Genomic DNA, 21,604 nt, shown 5'->3' with positions numbered 1-21,604 from the left:
GACTTCAGTTTTAGATTTTGTTCTGTGAAAAACACAGACCACACATTTAGTCAATGATGACAGTCGCCTCCACGTGTCAGGATCTGCCCTTGTACAGGAAGTTATCTCCCTTCTTAAAATATTATTCGCTGCACCAACTTTTGCGTTGTCGAGTGTCGTTAGATCACGTGAGCTTCGGTGAAAGTTCCTGGAAGAGCGACTCTGGAATTGTTTACCACACAGGCAGAGTGTGTGGTCCTGCAGCTCGACTGAATCACCTGGTGTTTGTTCTCTGTCCTGGACTTGTTGAAAGTTTTCTGACAGACCAACTGTTCACCCCTGCCTTCTGTCATTGAGCGTGGCTAATGTAACAAACCCATGTACAACCAGTCAAACCAGTAGGTGAACCAGTTGACTGTGGTTCAGCTCGAGTTGACAGAGAAACCAGGTGAAGGTTTGCAGCTCCGTCACTTGTTTTGATCCGAGCTCCACTTTCCTCAGATTGGATTGGAGAACCTGCACCTGAGCATTAAAACAAACCGCGCATTGGTACAAGGAGTGTTTGTTCTTACTTCTCCAGCAGGATGACTAACGTGGGAGGAGGGTTTGTACCTGTAAGATCTCCACTGGAGCACTTCCCCTCCCACAAACCCCCCAAGAACAAGTGGTGAACAACAACAGGAGCAGGACGGAGGGAGAGATGAACGTGATCTGCATGGGACTGGTGCGTGAGTATGATGTGGTGTGAGGATTACTGGTGCTAATACCAGGTGTTAGAGAGCAATCACCCTACCCATACACAACACACACACACACACAACACACACACATATACACACACTCACACACACACACACACACACACACACACAAACACGTACACGTCACAGCCCGTCTCCAAGCGCCTGGGCTCTCCATCAGCACACAGATAAGACAAACACGATACCCACGCACAACTGTGTGAGTCACCTCACACGCACACCTGTGAGCTCGCAGGGACAAATTCAGATAGAAAAGCATGTGTGCATCAACAGCACGCACACGCACGCACACACACACACACACACACACACACACACACACACACACACACACACACACACACACACACACACACACACACACATCACAGTGCATTTACAGAGCTGGCTGGCTGCCTAAGCTGCTAATTACAGCTGTGTGTGTGAACTCTCACTCTCTCTGACTGAGCAACCCAATATTAAACACTAGAGAGAGAGGGAGAGAGGGAGGGAGGGAGAAAGGGAGGGAGGGAGAGAGAGAGAGAGAGAGAGAGAGAGAGAGAGAGAGAGAGAGAGAGAGAGAGAGAGAGAGAGAGAGAGAGAGAGAGAGAGAGAGAGAGAGAGAGAGAGAGAACCTCAGGGTAGTTCCTCTATAATCCATATTTAATGGATTATTATGGTACAGCCTGTGGTTGTGTTCTGCTTGTGTTTTCACTGGGCCGATTAAAGGGATATTTTCAGAAACCTTCAGTTCTGTAAATAGTGTGTGTGTGTGTATGTGTGTGTGTGTGTGTGTGTGTGTGTGTGTGTGTGTGTGTTACGATGCTTCTCCCAAACACTCCAGTGATTCACCTTCATGCCCTTTCCCCTGTAATATACAATCATAAAGCAACTTAAGTGCAGTTAAAAGCCGTGAAGCCACAGAGTCGACTCACTGGGCTCGTGAAAACACTTTTTATTCTCTGCATCACACAAATGATCCAGTTCTATATTTCATCCCCACCAGTGACCATGTGATTAGTCACCATGTAGTGTGTAGTGTTTTATTCTGGTTTTTAACAGAGACTGTTAATAAAGATGGACGATATGAGGTCTCCTGGTGGCTGGAGGCTCTGTCGGTCATAACCTCCGTCTCGTCCATGTTAGTAGACCAAACATGAATCAAACTAAAAAAGTTCCATATATATCCATAAACCAGTGTATGACCGTCTCTCAGCAGAAACTTTCTCCTCAACCCTTCCTTCTGAATTACCTTTGTGCTGCTGAATCCATAATTGATTTTTTCCACCACTGTCCAATAACTTCACTCCGTCATCTCCCACCAAAGAAACATCTTAATTTCTCCTGCTTCTTTTATTTTGCCTGGGATTGAGGTGGACATCAACACGAGAGCATCGAAACGATTAAACTTCTTCCCCAAGCTGCCCCCCCCCCCAGACTCTGATTGAATGTAATTCATCGTCTCTTCTGTCCAACCTCCGCGACCTCCATTGTGGAAACCGGCTTTTACGAGGAGTCAGACGAAGACGAGCAGATGTTGAAAGCGAAGAAGGAGGGGGGTGGGGGGGTGTAAAGTGGAGTAATTAAATGTGGTTCAGAAGAAAAGTTTGTCCTTGAAGTCAGGACACAATAGCTGCATGAGCCTATTCTGACACAACACTGGCTAATACACACGGAGCCCTGCGCCACAGGCTAGCTCTCGTTTATTCTTTCAATATTTCCTAATGTACCTGCCCGGCTCAAAGCTTTGGATTTCCTAAGAACTTTTCCTGTAGTTTTTCTTTTTTGTGTTAGGGTTTGGGATCAGCATTGAAAGGCTCAGAAATCGTAATTATATCAACCAAGCGCACCTGTAAAGGGTCAGGGGTCGATTGATCTGGTGAGAATTCAGCCTGAAAGAAATCGTTCCCAGTTTTGCCGAATGAATTCACCTGCATGAAAAAAAGTGATGCATCCGAGTCTTAAGAAAATTAAAGTGTCTTTAAGGCACATTTGAACATTTGAACATTTTACTGTATAAACTCTATGTATAGACTGTGTATAAAGACATGGCAGCTCCCTAACCCCTTCCTGAAGTATAGCTCAAAATCCCCATGTCCTCCATGTTGGTGAAGGGGACATGGATCGATTGGATTGAAAATACACAAGTTAACAAAGTACATAACATAAGTTGAGACATTTTGATGAATAAATGTAAAATATCATATCTTCAGGCAGTTGATCAATCAAGTTGAGGCAATTTTCCTCAAAATATTACTTCCAGTAACTGCAAATTATGTCCAATGTATGTTAGTGACTTAAAGCAGAGATTTGCCTGTTCTTCTGTTGAAGTCTTTGTGTTGTAATCTTTGTGTTGTAATCTTTGTGTTGTAATCTGTGTGTTGTAATCTTTGTCTTACGTTATTACAGACGTGTGTAAACGCTTGTTTATCCGCCCTGAATGGAAACTTTACTTTTTGTTCGCTCAGTATTTCCTGGTGACGTAGTCAACGCTCCACCTCTGTACATGCATGTTGTATGCATACATGTGTGTGAGGGTTTCTGAGTGTGTTTGTGTGTGTGCACATATATGGCTGCACCCTGGTGAAACAGCTAAGCCTTCACTTTACCTCCGACGTGTGGAATTTTCCTCCTCTTCCTCCTCCTCCTGCTCCTCCTCCTCCTCGCTTCACCTTCTCCTTCTTCAACACGGATCTTGGGTATAATGTGTTTGACATCCGATGACCTAACATTGTGTTACAGCAAATCCTCATGACGGCACAATGTTGCTCCGCGCTGTACAGAGTGAATAATACATGGAAATAATTATCCGCCAGTGGCTACAGACTCGTTCTAATCTCATTGCAGTTCATGAAAAATAACCTTGAAGAAAATTGAACCCAGAGATTCTTTATATTAGAAGTGTGTGTGTGGTGGAAGCGGCTGAAAAAACCCTGAGAAGGAGTCAAGCTGTATCTAATCTTTTAACCCTTTTAGTGACCACGGAAGCTGTTTAGACGTTAGCACCAATAATGTTTTACTCTAACAACAGAGAAAGAGTATGTGAAACAAATCAGTAGCCTCTTAAGCAGCGGGTGAGATTCGCCTAAAAAGCCTGTCTGAGGAGTACCGAAAGTAAATTGAAATTTGTTCTTGAACCATTTGGAGTACATGCATGATCTTGGTCTCTTTGAAAGGTAACATTCTGAACTTTCCCCCCAAACAGTCAGAATCAGTCTAAGTGCTACTGACATTGAGTAGTAGCAGTTGGAACACAGTGAAGTAGAAGGTTTTTATTTCCGCCTGAATATTTTTTGCTAAACAGATGCCTGCAGATGACTCCAGCTGGGACGTATGAGCTGGAAAACACACTGGGACTCGAGCATGAAGCCTTGACTAGCCCAGGTTCAAATTTGATAACAATACCACAGAAAATGAATATTTCACAGATTTTTTCCTAAGGGCATGTCCAGGCGTTTTCCACAAAGGCCATTTGGAACTATGGTAACCAACTAGGCTAAAAAGGCTACTTTTACACTCAAAATCATACTTTTATATAAAGGAGGCAAAACCGGTCATATGGTTTAAAATGTATACAAATAAACATCTTTCATGTTGTTTACATCGCGATGCTGGCTGCGCTGAGATTACGCAACAGCTGACTGTGGCTATTCTTTGATGTAATAGTGTGTTTTGGACTGATTATCTTACTGGATTGGATCGTCTGGACCTCTGGCAATGTTTTCGTTGGAATGTTATCGATCTGTGGATTAATATGATGCTTCTTAGGTGAGTGACGTCGAGTTTGTGATTGCTTTTTTTGTGTTAGTGTCTTGACTGAGACGTTTATTGTGCCGGATGTGGTGATCAGATCTTGAAATGGTTTACATCAGTCGAATTGGAAGAATCTTAGCTTTCTAATGATATGTTGCATCAGTATCTCGCAGTACGAGGCAGTTCTGAAAATAACAATGTTTGAGGCTTATCGGCAGCCCCGGCCAACCCGTGAGCCGGTGCTGCTTAACAGTCAATGCAGCAACCTTTAGCAGGTTGGCATCTTTCAGCTCAGTTCTTTAGGTTTTTAAGGCCCTTAACTTTATTTTTTGGGAGTTTTCTCTCACTGTTCTCATCAGCACAACAGGCAGCTGTTCTAAGGTGTTCACCAGGTAGTTTACATGTTCTCCTCCGCCTTCATCTCGCAGTCACAAGCTCAGGATAATTGGAGACATGTAAATTGTCTGTAGCTGTGAGCGTGAATAGTTGATATTGTCATTATAGCTATTTCCAGGTGTGCTATGTAACAGGAGGACACATCCTTTGCCTCTGAAATGCAGCTTCCTATGTATATGACCCCTAAATTTGGACACAACTAATGTGTAGGTATAAAGTATAGATAGGCCACAGTTTGCTGACAGGTTCACCGTATGAACTTTATCAGAGTTGTGTTATAAACAGACGCTCCTACAACACACAGCTGATTGTGAAAGAAATTCGCTCTTATTGTTTCAGTGAGCAGCAAAAGTTCCCTCGAAAGATTTCCTGAACAGTGTAATAGTTAATGTGTTTTTCCTTCAGACATCAGTGAGAAGTCGGGTCTATTGTTGGTTTACACGCTCCGTGATCATGAAAGTAAAGAAGGACACACAGAGAATGACAATGAAAACATATTTCATTGTGTGTGTGTGAAGGCAGATGTGTCCGCACGTCTTCTGATGCTCCAGCCTGTGTGTGTCTGTCTGTGTGTGTGTGAGTCCCCACAACACTGTTACCTTGAGGTGGTGACAGAGGAGGAAGGTAACAGTCGCAGGGTTTTCCAGATGACTGCGTTCACTGATGGCTCCGTCTGATATAATACGATGATGAACGGAGAGGATGACGTGTTATAACTGTGTCTCCTAGAAATTCTGAACGCCTGCAGATATAAATACACTTTGTGAGGAAAAGAATCACAACTGGAAAACACTTATTGTTTTATCGTGCAATCACACAGTCTGCAAACGTCTGTCACTTTTTTCTATGACTCTACTTTGCAGCAGCATTGTTGCATCCTGGGCTTAGTGCCACTTACACAGTGCTGCAGAAGTCCGTCTGTGTAGTTATGGTCAGGTTTAATACAGAAAACTGTCAAAGTGACTTCAGACACTTTGAATATTTGTTCATTTACACTTTTCCAAAGCCACAATCTCTACGTTTAATCTCTAGCAAAGTGAATTTGTTGCACAAAGTGAACCCCGACTGGACTGTGGACGTGAACCCAGGTTTCTCACGTGACTTTACACCTGCAGTAACCTCCTTCTCCTCCTGATTCTGCTGCTGCTAATAATCAAAGTGCTTCTTTTATTCAATAAGCAGTTGCTTCTGAACATAATCCAACCTCAGTCCTCTGAGTCAGATCCGGTCCTCCAGCTCAGAAGTCACCGTGAGATAACTTCATTCTCTGGACGTCTTTCTTATCATCAACTAAACATTGTTTGTGTGCATTGGTGAATTATTAAAATCCTGTAAAAAGTGAGAGTAAGTTCCTCCAACAGTTCCAGAGGTGTCCCAGCTCATTGAGATGTTATATATTGATCAATCCACCAGGTTTCACCATCAAAACATCCAGAAATCACTTCTGTGAAGCTCAAAACACTTGCTGCTGCCACATGAAGCCTGAGACTCCGCATGAATATGAAACTGGTGTCATTTTGTATATCTGCATGTGAAGCATGTGCACACTGAGTCAGTTTGCCCTGAGTGGAGAGAAGCTCTTCACTCTGATACACAGTAAACACACAAAGTGCAAAACATGACGCTGTCAGAGGAATTTTCCAACTTCAGAAAAGTGTAACCTGCCAATTAAGGACTGAACCTTTTGTGTCAAGCCAGGACCAGCTGCTGCGAGAGTGGTTGTGTGTGTGTGTGTGTGTGTGTGTGTGTGTGTGTGTGTGTGTGTGTGTGTGAGTGTGTGTGTGTGTGTGTGTGTACATGAGGAAGTGATGGGGATGAGGCTCTGTCAGCAGACAGGGATTAGAGCCAGAACAGATACGACAAGAAGAACCCTTTCAGTACTTCTCATCAAAGAACCTCAAGAGACACACACTCAAACACACACACAACTCTGCCGTGCAGTTTCACACTCTAAACAAACACACTAAATCAGTGTTCACAGTGGGTACAACACACCTGTTGGCGTTTGTGTGTGTGTGTGTGTGTGTGTGTCTGTGTGTGTGTAAGCCCTCCTCCAAGCAGCAGGGTTTTAGCGAGTGCATTTAGAGATCAGAGGTTTCTCAGGGCGATAATACAGCAAACTCCACTCCCTCCTTCCCAACCAAACCAAATACACCTGAAAACACTCATACAGGTGTGTGAGTGTGTGTGAGTGTGTGTGAGTGTGTTTGAGTGTGAGTGTGTGTGTGTGTGTGTGACAGGGGCTGACGAGGAAGGGGAGGAGAAGGGGTGTGGAGGGGAGGGGAAAGTGAACACACAAGCACTTGCTCTCGAATAGGAAAACAAACACATGCAAGATTGCTCTCATATCTCATATTCTCTCTCTCTCTCTCTCCCTCTCTCTCTTTCTTACACACACACACACACACACACACACACACACACACACAGACACACACAGTGATCCAGGCCTTGAAGGCACAGGATTACGTGTCTGTGGTGCAGCTCAGCTTCGATGTGAAATGTGAGCAGGCTTTGGACTGAACTTTCAGACTAATTCAATAATTACAGCTGTTATGAGCAAGAAGACCTGTCTGTCTGTTTCTCTACAGCCTGTCTGTCTCTAGTCACCTGTCTTTCTGTCAAACCTGTACGACATTACCACCTGTCTCTCCCTATATGTCTCTTTGTACCTGTCTGTCTCTACCAACATGTGCGACATGATCAGCTGTCTCTCTCTGGACGTACCTGTCTGTCCCTCTGCCTGTCTGACCTCACCTGCCTGTCTTACCGCACCTGCCTGTCTTACCTCACCTGCCTGCATGTTTACCAGACCTGTCTGTCTGTCTCTGTACCCGTCTACCGCCTCTGGTCTGCATGATTACCTGTCTGTCAGTCACCCTGTGTACCAGCCTGTCTCTCTGACCTCCTGTGTGTGTTTGCTTGTGTGTGTGTGTGTGTGTGTGTGTGTGTGTGTGTGTGTGTGTGTGTGTGTGTGTGTGTGTGTGTGTGTGTGTGTGTGTGTGTGTGTGATGTGTGCGTGCGTGTGTGTGTGCTGTTAATTATCAGGTCACACAGGGTTTAGTGTTTGGCTGCTAGAAACACAGGCGGACGTTAGTTGCCGTGGTAACATAATATGTAGAGAACGATGACAGTCCTAGGCCCCGCCCCCTGCAGACCTCACCTGGTCTCATACTCTGTGAGTGAGGATTTTTTTTCATGACATTTCCAGGCGACTGTTCAGATGTTGAAACTCCACGTTCATGTTCATGTTCATGTTCATGTTCAGAACATGCCAGAGAGTTGAGTCATGTGATGAGTGACGGCCGCTCAACCTTATCTGATTCTGTGAAGGTCACTCGCTGTCGTCATGGGGCGGAGCCGGGTCCTTTGGATTCCTACGATTATTTGAATTGGAAAAATAAAATCATTACATGTGTCAATGTTTATTTTGTATTTTGTTTTGATATTGGTACAGAACTAAAAGAATATAAAACAGAATGATTATGACACCCCATTCCTGATGAGTCACACAGGTTTGCTCTCATTCATTCACAGTTTCTAAATCTAAGCCATTTCATTATAGAACACGTTTACGAGTACAAATGACTAAACTGACCCTCAAATGTAAAATCTGATGTCCTTTTAATAATCATACGGCAGCTATATGTAATTATATGTTTCTATAATATAATTTAGAGAAATATCCATTAACCTAATAGATTTTGCTCTAGTTTGGAGTTGGGAAGCTATGATCTATGATATTTTACTGTATATTTGTACAGATACAGAATGAAATAATAATACGTCTGAACCACAGTTTAATTTATTGTGGTTTGGTGAACTTGCAAATGAAAAAATTTAATGAAATTCATTTAAAAATATTATTTTAGAGCATGAATCTTATGCTGTAATCCTCATTATTAACAACTAACCGACAGTAAATCGAATTTAAATAAAATTGAATTACAGCTGCGTTCATGTTTCTTATTTATAATTAACACCGTAGTAATTTGTGTCATTATTAGAATATTTCCTTGAGATATGAGACAGAAGCAACTAAAATAGTCTTTCAAGGTTATTTGCTAATGGTTTTATAAAGTGTCTGTAATCATAACATTTTAAATGATTTTTGTTGAAACAACATTAAAAACACACAGAAGGACACGTGTGCTTTTCCACATATTCAAGGCTGATGGTTGTTGATGAAATCTGGGTTCAGGTAAATTGTCATTAATCAACAAAAATATCCACAGTTCTGAAGCAAAGACTGAGAGTTAAACCTCAGCAGAGATGTTCCAGCCACAGAGATCAGCTCGTGTTCATCTTCCACTGAAGCAGACGTTAATATTCTGTTCTGCACCAAAACAGTCGTTAGTTGAACCTGAGCTGAGGTCATGGAAAAGAAACCTTGTTCATACACAACAAAACTGAAGTTGAGCTGGAATTGTTTGTGTTATTACTGCAGCTTTGTGGTCTGTGTGTGTGTCTGTGTGTGTGTGTGTGTGTGTGTGTGTGTGTGTGTGTGTGTGTGTGTGTGTGTGTGTGTGTGTACATGTCCTGTGTCTATGTTCTGCATGGAAGTGTGTGCATGTGGATATTGTCTACGTGCACACTGTATGCTTGTGTGAGTGTGTGTGTGTGTGTGTGTGTGTGCATGAAATCAGATGAGCTCATTGTAGCAGTATGAATGGTAATCATAGAGCCCCCCCCCTCTCAGCAGCCGTGTGTAACCTACTGAAACCCAAACAAGAGATGGAGTGTGATAAAAACACACACTCACACACACACACACACACACACACACACACACACACACACACACACACACACACACACACAGTATGATATGCAGGGTTATTGTGGAACTTGAACCTTCATGTCTCACTGCCAGGTGATCTCATAAGAGGGAGGGGCTCGGTGAAGTTAGCAGTAATAAATACACCAGCACAGTTACTGTTATATGATCTATAATCTACAAAACCGGATTTCTGTCTATAACAAGCTACATGTGGTCATGTTCTCCAATCAATGCTCATAAATCACGATATATCATTTTGTGATGTTGACATGTTGACACAAATATGTAGATGTTTCTTGTTGTGTGAATACATGAGTGTTTTCACATGTTGGTTTCCATGATGGTGTTGTTTCAAGCATGCTGTGAGATTATATATATATATATACTGATTTAAAATAGACTAAAACAAGACCAACACTCTTGCAAAGATAAGATTGTTCATTGTCGAGCCACAATTTGAGGCTAAGACAGTTCTTTATACTCATAACAATAAAAAAAAGTAGTGATTTGTATTATTAACTTGTTATTGTATCTGTTGTTCTGGTTCATTGTTTGTTTAATATCAAGACCACAAAATGTGTTTTATCGACACTTTTCAGGGAAAATACAATGTTCCGTAACAAAAGTATAAAACGAGAGGAGAGAGTTTTTTTGCTGCTGCTCTGAAGTTTTTTGTGAGATCCCAACTTCAGCAACTTAGATCATTTCACCAAGTTCTCATCTGGAGTAAAACTGAAATAAATAAACTCTTAAAGGAGAGGTGAACTCAGAGGAGAGGAGTGAATCTGTGTGTCCATCTGAGGCCATCACACTGTCAAGAATAACAGAAATTAAATGATCATCATAACATGTTTAAAATCCTCTTTCCTGAGAAATGATGATAAACCTTCATTTCTCTATCTCAGTAAAACAGAAGCTGTAGATTTCTTGATGAAATGCAAAAATTGTGAATTCCTATTGAAAGTCAAACATCTGCTACAACAGCAACAAGAGACAACTCACGTTTTTCTTACATAACGGCCCCTTCACACACATATACACACACATGTACACACACTGTTACCCCTGTGAGTCCCCTCATGTCCCCCCTCAACCCTTGCCCTCTGACCTTAGGCTGCAAACAGGTGGAAGCTGGGGAGGTGGCAGTAGGGGGGGGGGTATTAGTTGTTCTAATTAGTTTGGTGGCCTGGAAAAGTCCGTCCTCATCTCTGTTGTTGATGTGTCGGTTCTTTCAGCTTCGTTAAATGTCGGAGGAGAGTTTTTTAATGTCGAGTCCAAATGTGACGACATCAGGTTTGAACCTTGAGCTTCAACAGTTCATCTGGATCAGTTATTTTCACTTCCTGTGACTTCATGTGTCCTGGTGGGAGGTTTTTGTTTATTTTAAGTTTTCCACTCATTGGAAATAGTCTCAGTAAAGTTTTAATAACTGACCTGCAGTGAAGAGAAGTGAGAGAAAAGAGGGCAGCAGGAATAACTCTGCTGCCCTAAAAATGTCACACACTCACATACATCAGTCCTTTAAATATTCCTGGTCCATCAATATCCTTGAATTATTTACTTGAAAATCAGTGAAAATGTTAGAAAAATACTCAATACTCACAATTTTGTAGTGAAAGTAGTTTGGATTCAAGCCAACATTTAACGAGTGTTTCCCTATCATCCCAAAACACACTTCCTGGTAATCCCTTTATGTTTTATTGTGAAATCTCACTGTTAAACAACACAACCAACAAACAAAGTGACAGTCATGAAAAAATATTGTCAAAGAGCAATAATCAATGTTATTCATATATATTGTTTTTGTTGCTGTTACCACAAACACTTCCCTTTTCTCCCTTTTAAACTTTGACCTCTTACTTCTCTGTGCAAACCAAGCTCTGCTCAAATATCGTTTTAATTTACAAACTTTTAGTCAGAGACCTGCTTTAAGTTTTTTTTGGACCAAAAGTTTACAAAATAAAAAGACAAAAACACAGATTTGAATGTGAGATGCTTTTATTTTAGATGTTCCTTAAGTTCCAACACCTCAGGCAACCCTGATCCTGGATGACTTAACTGTTTTATTAATCCATAATTTTGCTGAATCATCAAATGTCATCAGGCGATATTCTTCCATCACTTCACTTCTGATTGTCGTCCTTCACTTTGACAGATATTTTACTATTATACTATTATTTTAAACTCTGCTGATGATGAATTTATAAAGAATATCAGTTTTAGTTTGCGTTAAACTGTCCCTTTAAGAACACTGGAGGCACTGAGATGAGGGGGGGGGTGAGGGAGGAATGACTGGAGGAGAAAAGAGAGGGAGGCAGGGCAGGAGGGATGGACAGAGGGAGGGATGGAGGGCAGTCACCTGTGTGGGATGGAGCAGTGCTCTCCACAGGGGTTGGTGGTCTCCTGCCCCCCCCCCCCCCGACACAACTCACCCCACTCCACTTACTCATCCCCCGTTTCACCTCCTGCTCCCGTCTGGATGCAGCTGCAGGAGAGAGGAGGTGGACGAGGGGGACACACACACACACACACACACACACAAAGTGGAAGCGAAGTCACAGGAGACGGAGGAGACAGAGATCAGGACGGACGAGTGGATCAGAGGTGAAGCAGGTGGGTTGCTCTGCTTCACCTGCAGCGACTGTGTGCGTCCAATGTTGTGTTACCGAAAAAAATCTCACAAAAAACCTCACACTACGATAAGAAAGGGAAGTTTTTCCTGATATAAACCTTAACTCGATAAAAGCATAGAGTTGTGTCACACTGAAATAATCTCTGTCTGTATAAATTACATTTTAATAACACGTGGGATTTACTTCAGAAAAGTTGGTGACAACACGAATACACAATGACGTACTTATCGGTGTGTGTGTGTGTGCGTGTGTGTGTGTGCGTGTGTGTGTGTGATGCCCTCTGTCCCCTGGGCAGCTGCTTCCAGATGACCCCCAGCAGCGAGCTGTCATTGGACATCTACATCACACACACACACACACACACACACACACACACACACACACACACACACACACACACACACACACACTCTGAGTTGTGTGCCTGTGCGTGTACATATGAGTGTGGTGGCCTCTTTTCTGCTTGGTTGGGATCCTGTCACAAGTATTTGAAGCGTCTCACTGCCACACACACACTGACAACCACTGACACTAACCACAGGAGATGGACAGACAGATGTAAGTGTGTGTAAGTGTGTGTGTGTGTGTGTGTGTGTGTGTTGCTGCTGATGTTAATGATGAGAGAAACAGTTGTGTTACCACAGCGCAGACGACATCACAGTCCTTGTCCCTTTATCAGCAGACACATGCACAATCACAAAATGTAATATATTAGTTTTTGGTTCAGCTGATGAAACCTCTGCACATTGTCCCACTCGTTTTATTCCTTGATGAAGGAATGAAACACGTCCAGAAGTGAAACAACAGCAGAAACTTACCAACGCACAATTTATTTCATCAGAAGAAGTAAGACAATAAAAAGAGAAAGAGAGGAAGAAGCTGCTGAAGCTACTTGTTGGACATTTGACTGTAAATTGTGATGAGTTGGCTGTAAGAGATCAGAATATATAATTTCTATATTCACAATCACACTTATCATGTTTGTTTGACACTTATTTGTGTGTTTGTAATATTTTTTGTAACCTGACAATAAACAGACAAATATACCAGACCTGGAGCTACAGGATCTTTGTCCATTACATCTTGGGCTGCTGCATCTTGATGGATAAGAAAATTAACAATTACAGTTGGTTTTGCTGTGTTTCTCCCAAGTGGGATCCTGTAATACTGTATACCTCAGCAACATGTCTATATGATGTATGCTATATCATGTATGGTGGTGTGTGCAGGTATGCAATGAAGGTATGAGTGGATATCATTATGTACTCACTTTGTTTTGTAATAGCTGCCTATTTTTGAGACAAATATGTGCGAAGTCTGTTATTAGAGTCAATTCTCAACCATATACTACTTGTTCCTGTATAAAGAAACATGTTTAATTTGCCATGTACCATGCCTAAGACAAGTTTAATAAAAACTTAAGTTAAAAAAAAATAATAATTACAGTTGTTCAAAGTCGAGGACACGCAACACACAGGTTATTCTCTCCCTTTGTTTTTCATTTTTTTTACATATAACTGTATTAATAGTGAATGGGAGCGACTGCTGTAAACCTGCTGATTCTTCTTCTGTCCTCTCTGAACAAATTACCTTTTTAAGTTTTAATTTATTACTTAAATAGTGTAAAGGATAAAGAAGGCACTCGTAACTTTATTTGTTAAATTTCACATGATTTCATGCACATTATATATAATATGAAAGACAGACAGACAGATACAGACGGACAGGAAGTGAGAACGTCTCTGACTCGTTTGCTCACAAGCTGCACGTCTGACAGAGTTTTCCGGCAATCTCCTCTAATCTGTTGAAACAATGTGCTGAGGTGTGTGTGTGTGTGTGTGTGTGTGTGTGTGTGTGTGTGTGTGTGTGTGTGTGTGTGTGCGTGCGTGCGTGTGTGTGACCAGGGTTAGGTAGGGTAGGGTCCCACACCACCGTGATTGGGGTCACAGGTCGTCAGGGAACCAGGGAGCTGTCATGCTCCATTACGCTGTGCTTCGGGACAGAACTAAAACCAGAGTGAGGCTCAGTGAAAAGTTTTTTTTCTCCTCCATCTCACTACGGCAGTTTGCTCTCATGTGGACACTCACAGGCTGTGCATGGCCACACATGTGCTCTGTACTGTAAACGCAGGCCTCATTAAGACGCTGATGCACACAATATGAGTCACTGCTGCTCACAAACATGTGTAATGAGCGTGGGTGGTGTCGGCTGCACAGACGCCACCAGCATCAGCATAATATATATATATGTATTATACTGAATATTAATAAGATTTATGTGTATTTTGAAGTTTGAGGTGTCCTACATCAGACCACTTCCTTCCTTCTTTTATATTTCCATTAGAACTGGAGGATTGTTCGGCCTTAGATGAGATATCTGCTCTGGGTAACTGTACATTTACTTATCTTTAATAACTTTATGAGAGCAACCGGCTACATATACATAATCAAAAAATATGACCCACTCACCTTGGACACAAAAATCATATAATCAGAACACATAAAGCTGCTGTACTCACAAATCAAACTGTCCTAATATATCAATTTAATCAGAATCAGAATCAGAATTCTTTTATTTGCCAAGTATGTTTGCACATACAGGAAATTTCCTTGGTGTCATTGGTGCACTGAACATAAAACAACAATATAAAAACAACAATATATAACATAATAGAATAAAATATATACAGTAACAGAGTTATGGGCACGTGCGGTGCTAAGGTGCAGAGATTGGTGATAGTGCCAATAATATATAAATTATAAATTATGTGCAAGGGGGATAAAGAATACTGTAGATTTTTTGTGTCTTTCTCTGGTTATTATCACATTAAAGCAGTACAGTGTTATAGATTCAGCAGAAGAAACCTGACTCATTTTATTATCATATTTCTTTGCCTCATATCCCAGATGGAGTCGTATGGAGGCTGCTGATGGAACTGAATCTTGATTTCCCTCTGAACTGCATCGAAGAAGAAATCAGAATCTTCCCACCTGAAGAATCTCTGACGTTCAGCCTTGCACCAGTGACCGAAGAAGAATGTTGATTTGAAAAGGCTTTAATGGGTTCGTCCTTTTCTATTCTGAGGCAACTTTCCACCGTCTACGTTCAGACTGTTTCCCTGACAGAAGCTGCTCTCAGCTGTCCGCAGCCCATTCATCACTCCAGCAGCCGACTGACTTAATGTCTGCTGCCTCTGCTCGTGATGACGGAGCCACAGCCTGCTGGGTCGGCAGGTGTGTGTCTGTGTGTGTGTGTGTGTGTGTGTGTGTGCAGAGAGACACACACAGGTAGACTTCTGTCTTTCACCTTGTCTGGTCCACAGAAGGTTTGAGCGATCGGTTGAACCACTGAATTGTGACTATTAACAGAAAGTGTGTGGTGGATTTTGCAGGTGAGTCTGAGATGTGCTTCATCAGATAAAGTTGCTCTGGTTGAAGAGGAAGTCCTGAGCTGCTCCTCTTCATCACGTCAGAACGAGACCAACTCATGAAGTCGAGCTTTTTAACCTGAGACTCTAAAGGAAGTTGTTTCACACATGACATCAGGAGAATGTCTGGACTTTACCTTTATTATGAATTTTTCCTTTCACACATCAACACAGAAATTTCTGTAGAGCTCAGGTGAGAGGGGGTGGAGCTTCAGGCCGAGACAGGAAGTAACACGTCAATCACACGATATCCACGACCCAAAACATACGGTGCTTTATCGTATATTCAACTCTTATAACATTTTATTAAATGACCTCAGCTATATTGAAGGAAACGTGAAACTAAAGATTGAGACATAAACCCTTTAAGAAAATGGTTACTTCTTTAAAACCACAGGAGTCGCCCTCCACTGGTCATTCGAGAGAATACAGGTTTCAGGCACTTTTACGTTGGCTTCACTTTCCGAGTCAACGTATAACTTTATTTACAGTCTACAATGGTTAATCTTTCTTGTACGTGTCCGAGACGATTTCAAAACAGCTCTGCCAGGAGACACAGATCTCTCACCATCATCTAATCATGATTTCTTATTTACTGTGAGTGACGCACACGCGATTCTCTCCATGTATAACTGCAGCTAAAAATAAAAGGTCGTCCCTCGCCCGATCTCCACCTTTCCAAACTCTCAGATTTTCCACCACTCGCTCCCTTGCAACACTCACATACCTTCCTGCTCTGGAGCGACGTCGCCCTGTTGAGCAACCCGCTCGTCTGATAAGACGACACAAAGGTGAAGCTGTGAGAACGGCTGCTGTGATGTCGGGGTTTCCAGCTGCTCTGTGTGAACCTGGCTGGTGATGGTGCAAGCTGCTCCTAAGCAAGCAGCTCATGTTTAGTCCCAGTCCAGTGGAAAAAAACCTGCCCAACCTGCCCCAAGCTCTCACTGCTTTGTGTGTTTCTGTGTGTGTGTGTGTGTGTGTGTGTGTGTGTGTGTGTGTGTGGGCTACTTACCTCACTGCGTGCTGCAGGAAAAACATCCGAACATTCATCAAAACAGCAAAACACAGATGAAGATAAGGCCGCTCTGTTTTCGTACATGTCTGTGTTCGAGTGTGTTCCCCTCAGAGTTCAGAGAGCGAGGGTGTGTGTCTGTGTGTGTGTCTGTGTGTGTGTGTGTGCGACAGAGAGAGAGGGAAACACTGTGTTTGGGACATAGAGACACAGAGCAGGCTACAACTAGTTTGAAGGCCACATGCTGCCACCAAGTCAAATGTCTGTGTTTGATTGGAGCTTTTCTGGAGAACAGATAAGATGTGTGCATGTGTGTGTGTGTGTGTGTGTGTGTGTGTGTGGTTTTCAAGCTGCAGCTTTTAAGGCATCTCCTTCTCCCCCTGTCTGATAACACACATTAAAGGCCTGAACAGTGTAGGTGGTCAAAGCGTCATAGCAACACAGACGATTCCCTCAGACAAATACAATGTAAAAATAGGTTTTATTTTTCTGGGCCTTTCTGAGACATTTTAAAAATAACTTTTGAAGATTTTTAATGATTATCTCCCTGTCTGAGTATCTGAACAACCTCGTTCTAACCTTAAACTCCACGGTAACAACTCGCCCCTGAGAGGTGCTGTGGGAAATGTCTTCTTTCAAATCGTACAAACCAGGAAACCATCCAATAAGTTTTTATCTAATTTAACCTGAAGTGTGTTAGTGGATGGGAAATGAGCCAAACTAAAAACTCAAATATATATTTCTCAAAGGCTGTTTCTGTCGTTCACTCTGGTTTGTGTCACACTGATGTTTGTCCAAGATTGATTAGGTTGGTTTTAATTAGTTATCCAAACCAGGAGGAGACCCCAGGGTGGACGGACCCAGACAGAGCTGGAAAGCAGAGTGGAAGACGATGGATGGATGGAAGGATGGATGGATGGATGGATGGATGCTGATAGCTGAGGCCGACTTCTGATCGGTCGAGCATGTGAACCAGTGGGACCCCGAAACCGCAGCTTCTCAACAATCCAGCTCATCTGCATCACTTTCACACGCCGGCGCTGCAGCATCTCCAGCTGAGGACTAACATGAAGTGAAGTGTGAGAGGGATTTTAAATGTCCACATGAAGCCTTCTGTTCTTTTCATTTAGGAAAAAAAGCTAAACTTGTAAGTGAGCGTCGATGAGGGACGGGTCCACGACTTTAAAATGTCTAAGTTGCTCTTTTTCCCCTCTTCCTTTCTCTTTTTTAAAAGTCTTTCATCCCTCCCTCCCTCCCGGAGACATTTTAATATGTTGCACATTAACCGTGGAGATGGTGTCGGAGGCGACAGACCAGCGTGTGCGTGGCGGAGCCGTGTAATTGTGCCACTCGCTCCACTCGGCGGTTTGTTTTCTCCCGAGCCGCGAGATGATTGGAGCAGATAAGACGAAACCTCTAAATATAAAAATGGTGGAATCATTAAAACCATGTAAATATTCCCCAGCAATCCCGTTACACTAATCCTCACCATGGCCAATGAAACCATTCATTAGAAAATCATCAGCTTTGCTACATTCCAGGATTTCTGCGTGTGTGTTGGAGTCCGTGCGTGTGAGTGTGTGTCTGTGTGTGTGAGTGTGTGTCTGTGTGTGTGAGTGTGTGTCTGTGTGTGTGAGTGTGTGTCTGTGTGCGCCGCCTTGATGTTTGCAGATGCATGCCGAGCTCTTCCACTTTTTATTTAGGTATAACTGACAACATTAGGTCTAATCCCGAGTTGAAAATATCTGACATTGTGTTCCTGGTTCGTTTTACAGATTGGAAATCGTTATCTGACAGAGTCTCTCTCTTTTTTTTAACATTTTCATGGCTCCGCTTCAAGGGCAAGAAACGATTCAATATTCCACCACATTTTGAATATATCTGATTCAAGTTTGGATTTAAGGTCTCCACTTTTATCAGGGTTAACGTTTCTAATTAACCTTGAGGCTGAAGATATAAAAGATTTGTTTCGGGCAGCTCACTCCAAAAAAAAATTAAGTACAAATTTGCCTTTGGGGATATATTTAGGTGGAGTGAGGACACAACACACGTGTGTACATGCGACGGCTCTCAGAGTCACTGAAGGTCACATGATAAGAATGAAGAGTGAGACAGTGGTGCAGCTAATTATTATTTCCATTTTTGAGTCACATTTCAATTTATCGCTTCCGTGCGGTAAAATATCAGAGGAGTTTGTTAAAGCAAGAGATTTCTCTTCTAAATGGTTTTGATCTGAAGAACAGTTCAAACTTATTTTAATGTAAAACAAAGGAAATCTGCAAATTCTCAGAAGAATGAGATTTCGTGGGCTCGTCACACTGAAGGCCGACGGACGAGAGGCAGAAGAGTCTGAAGAGGAAACGTTTTAAAGGTGAAATATTTCAAACAGAGCTAAGTTGTGGTTTTGTGCGAGGAGAAACACACACACTCACACACATAGACACACACAGACACACAAACAGACATAAACACACACCTACCCTCCACCAAGATGGAGGAGAGGGCCTCCATTTCAGGCCAGGCAGTGGGTATCGGTGAACCTTCCCCCAGGTGTGTGTGTGCGTGTGTTTGTGTGTTTGTGTGTGAGTGTGATCAAGAGAGAGATAGAGAGAGAGAGAGAGAGAGAGAGAGAGAGAGAGAGAGAGAGAGAGAGAGAGAGAGAGAGAGAGAGAGAGAGAGAGAGAGAGAGAGAGAGAGAGAGAGAGAGAGAACCCTCCTTGGCAGCCGGTTTGAGGAAAGATTATCTTGACAAATTGGATAAACATCTTGTGTGTGACAGGATGCTGATGGAGGGTCCGCCTGCCCACACACACACACACACACACACTCACAGTTACACACACCTGGGGTAGTAGGTTTGTTTAGCCACAGACTGTGTGTGTTTGCGTGTGTGTGTGTGTGTGTGTGTGTGTGTGTGTGTGTGAGCCCAGCCTAGAGGCAGGTAACAACAGGTCTCCCTCCTCAAACAGAGCATGCAGGTTCTCAGGTGTGTCTCTGCTTCACATACTCCACCTCTTTACTCTGTGCACGTTTGTGGGCGTGCACGTGTGTGTGTGTGTGTGGAGCTACTAAAGTGACCTCATTGCTGTTTTTACCATTTCACATAAGTTACCAACACATTTCCATTGAATTGTGTGTGTTAAGGTGTAAAATAACTCGATTACAACATGTAGATTTGAAGTACTTACACTGATTCACAGTGTTATTCCTGATATACTGAACAGGATTCCTCTGGAATTCCCACAATGCAGCGTGTCTGCAGGTGTATTTATTATTATATGAACAGGACAATGAAAATGCTGTTCATCTCTGATCCCCGGTGTAACAAGTAGACAGACATATATAAGAAATAGATTAGCATGCAACTTTATAAGTACTTTAAACATAGCACACAGTACGACATAGTATGCACGACATATACAAACGATACATGCACTGGTCCTACTGGTCCCACTGGTCTCTTTAGGTGGAGTTTAGCTCGTGTTCACATTGGACCACAGACCATGGAGTCATGTAGAGGTTAACACGTCCACTTTAGTCCCACTGTGATGGATCCATCTCTTTTTAAATCCAGGATTTGGTAGTTTCGTTATCGCTCTCCCTCTCTTCTTCTCTTGTCCTATCTCTGCGTAGTTCTATTTCCTCTCGGCTCCACAGGGGGTTCCACGCTTTCACATTCGTACGATTTTCGGGCCCATTTTTTTTTTTGGTCTTAATTAAACCAACAGCCAAGATCCCGACTTCACCCAAAGAACAGAGACGTGACTGTGGTTCAGTCTGAGGGACACTGAGACACGTCTGTGTGTGTGTGTGTGTGTGTGTGTGTGTGTGTGTGTGTGTGTGTGTGTGTGTGTGTAGTGCACAGAGAGGTCAAAGGCTGGTAGTACAGTGATGCTTATATTCACACACTCTCTCCAGTAAGTTGGAACTATTCTGTTTCCCTCCACTTGTTTTGCTTCAGCTCTGAGGCCTCGTGCTAATAAAGTGAAAACACAAACCAGATGAATCTGTTCACCTTCCGAACAGGGAAGCATCACTTCAGGTTCGTTGGTGTCAAACTGCACAATCACTGTGTTGTGTTCCATTTGTTGTCGGAAAATAGTTTAACTTTCAACTGCACCTTGTTCACCAGCCTGAGAGGAAGTAGAGCTCAGGGACCAGTGGCACTTACTCACAACTGTTCTATTGCTGTCAGATGTTATGTATAAAGATTGTTATAAGATAAGATAAGATGATTATTTATTAGTCCCACAACCGAGAATTTTGCCAAAGTGGAAACACTGGGGATTCAACCCTCTCACCTGCATCTTCCTCTTAGCTCCATCCCCTTTGAACATCAGAGGGACCTTTGCCAAAACTCCATATGAGTCAGGCTCCGAATGAAAGTGATGTATTCTGCATGTATTGGAAATGTGGTTGTGTTGTAGTTTGTGAGTGTGTGTGTGTGTGTGTGTGTGTGTGTTTGTGTGTGTGTGTGTGTGTGTGTGTGTGTGTGTGTGTGTGTGTGTGTGTGTGTGTGTGTGTGTGTGTGTGTGTTTGTGTCAGTGTCAGTGAATCATGGAGACGTTACCGAGTGGTGGTGATTGAATTTTCAAAAAATACACTGTGGGTTATTCTGGTTTTGGCAAACGATGGTGAATGTAGAAGCTCAATACAATACAAAGACACACACACTCTAGTACACACACACACACACACACACACACACACACACACACACACACACACACACACACACACACACACACACACACACACACACACACACACACACACACTAAATACAACCGCTGTTGTCAAAACCTCCTCAGTACAATGTTGCCAGTCTGTGCTGTGCTAAAAATACTCTGCACAACCAACAAAGTCCATCGACTGTGTGTGTGT

This window comes from Limanda limanda, chromosome 9 (assembly GCF_963576545.1).
Source record: "Limanda limanda chromosome 9, fLimLim1.1, whole genome shotgun sequence".
NCBI classification, from domain to species: domain Eukaryota; kingdom Metazoa; phylum Chordata; class Actinopteri; order Pleuronectiformes; family Pleuronectidae; genus Limanda; species Limanda limanda.
Note: the sequence above shows the minus strand (reverse complement) of the source record.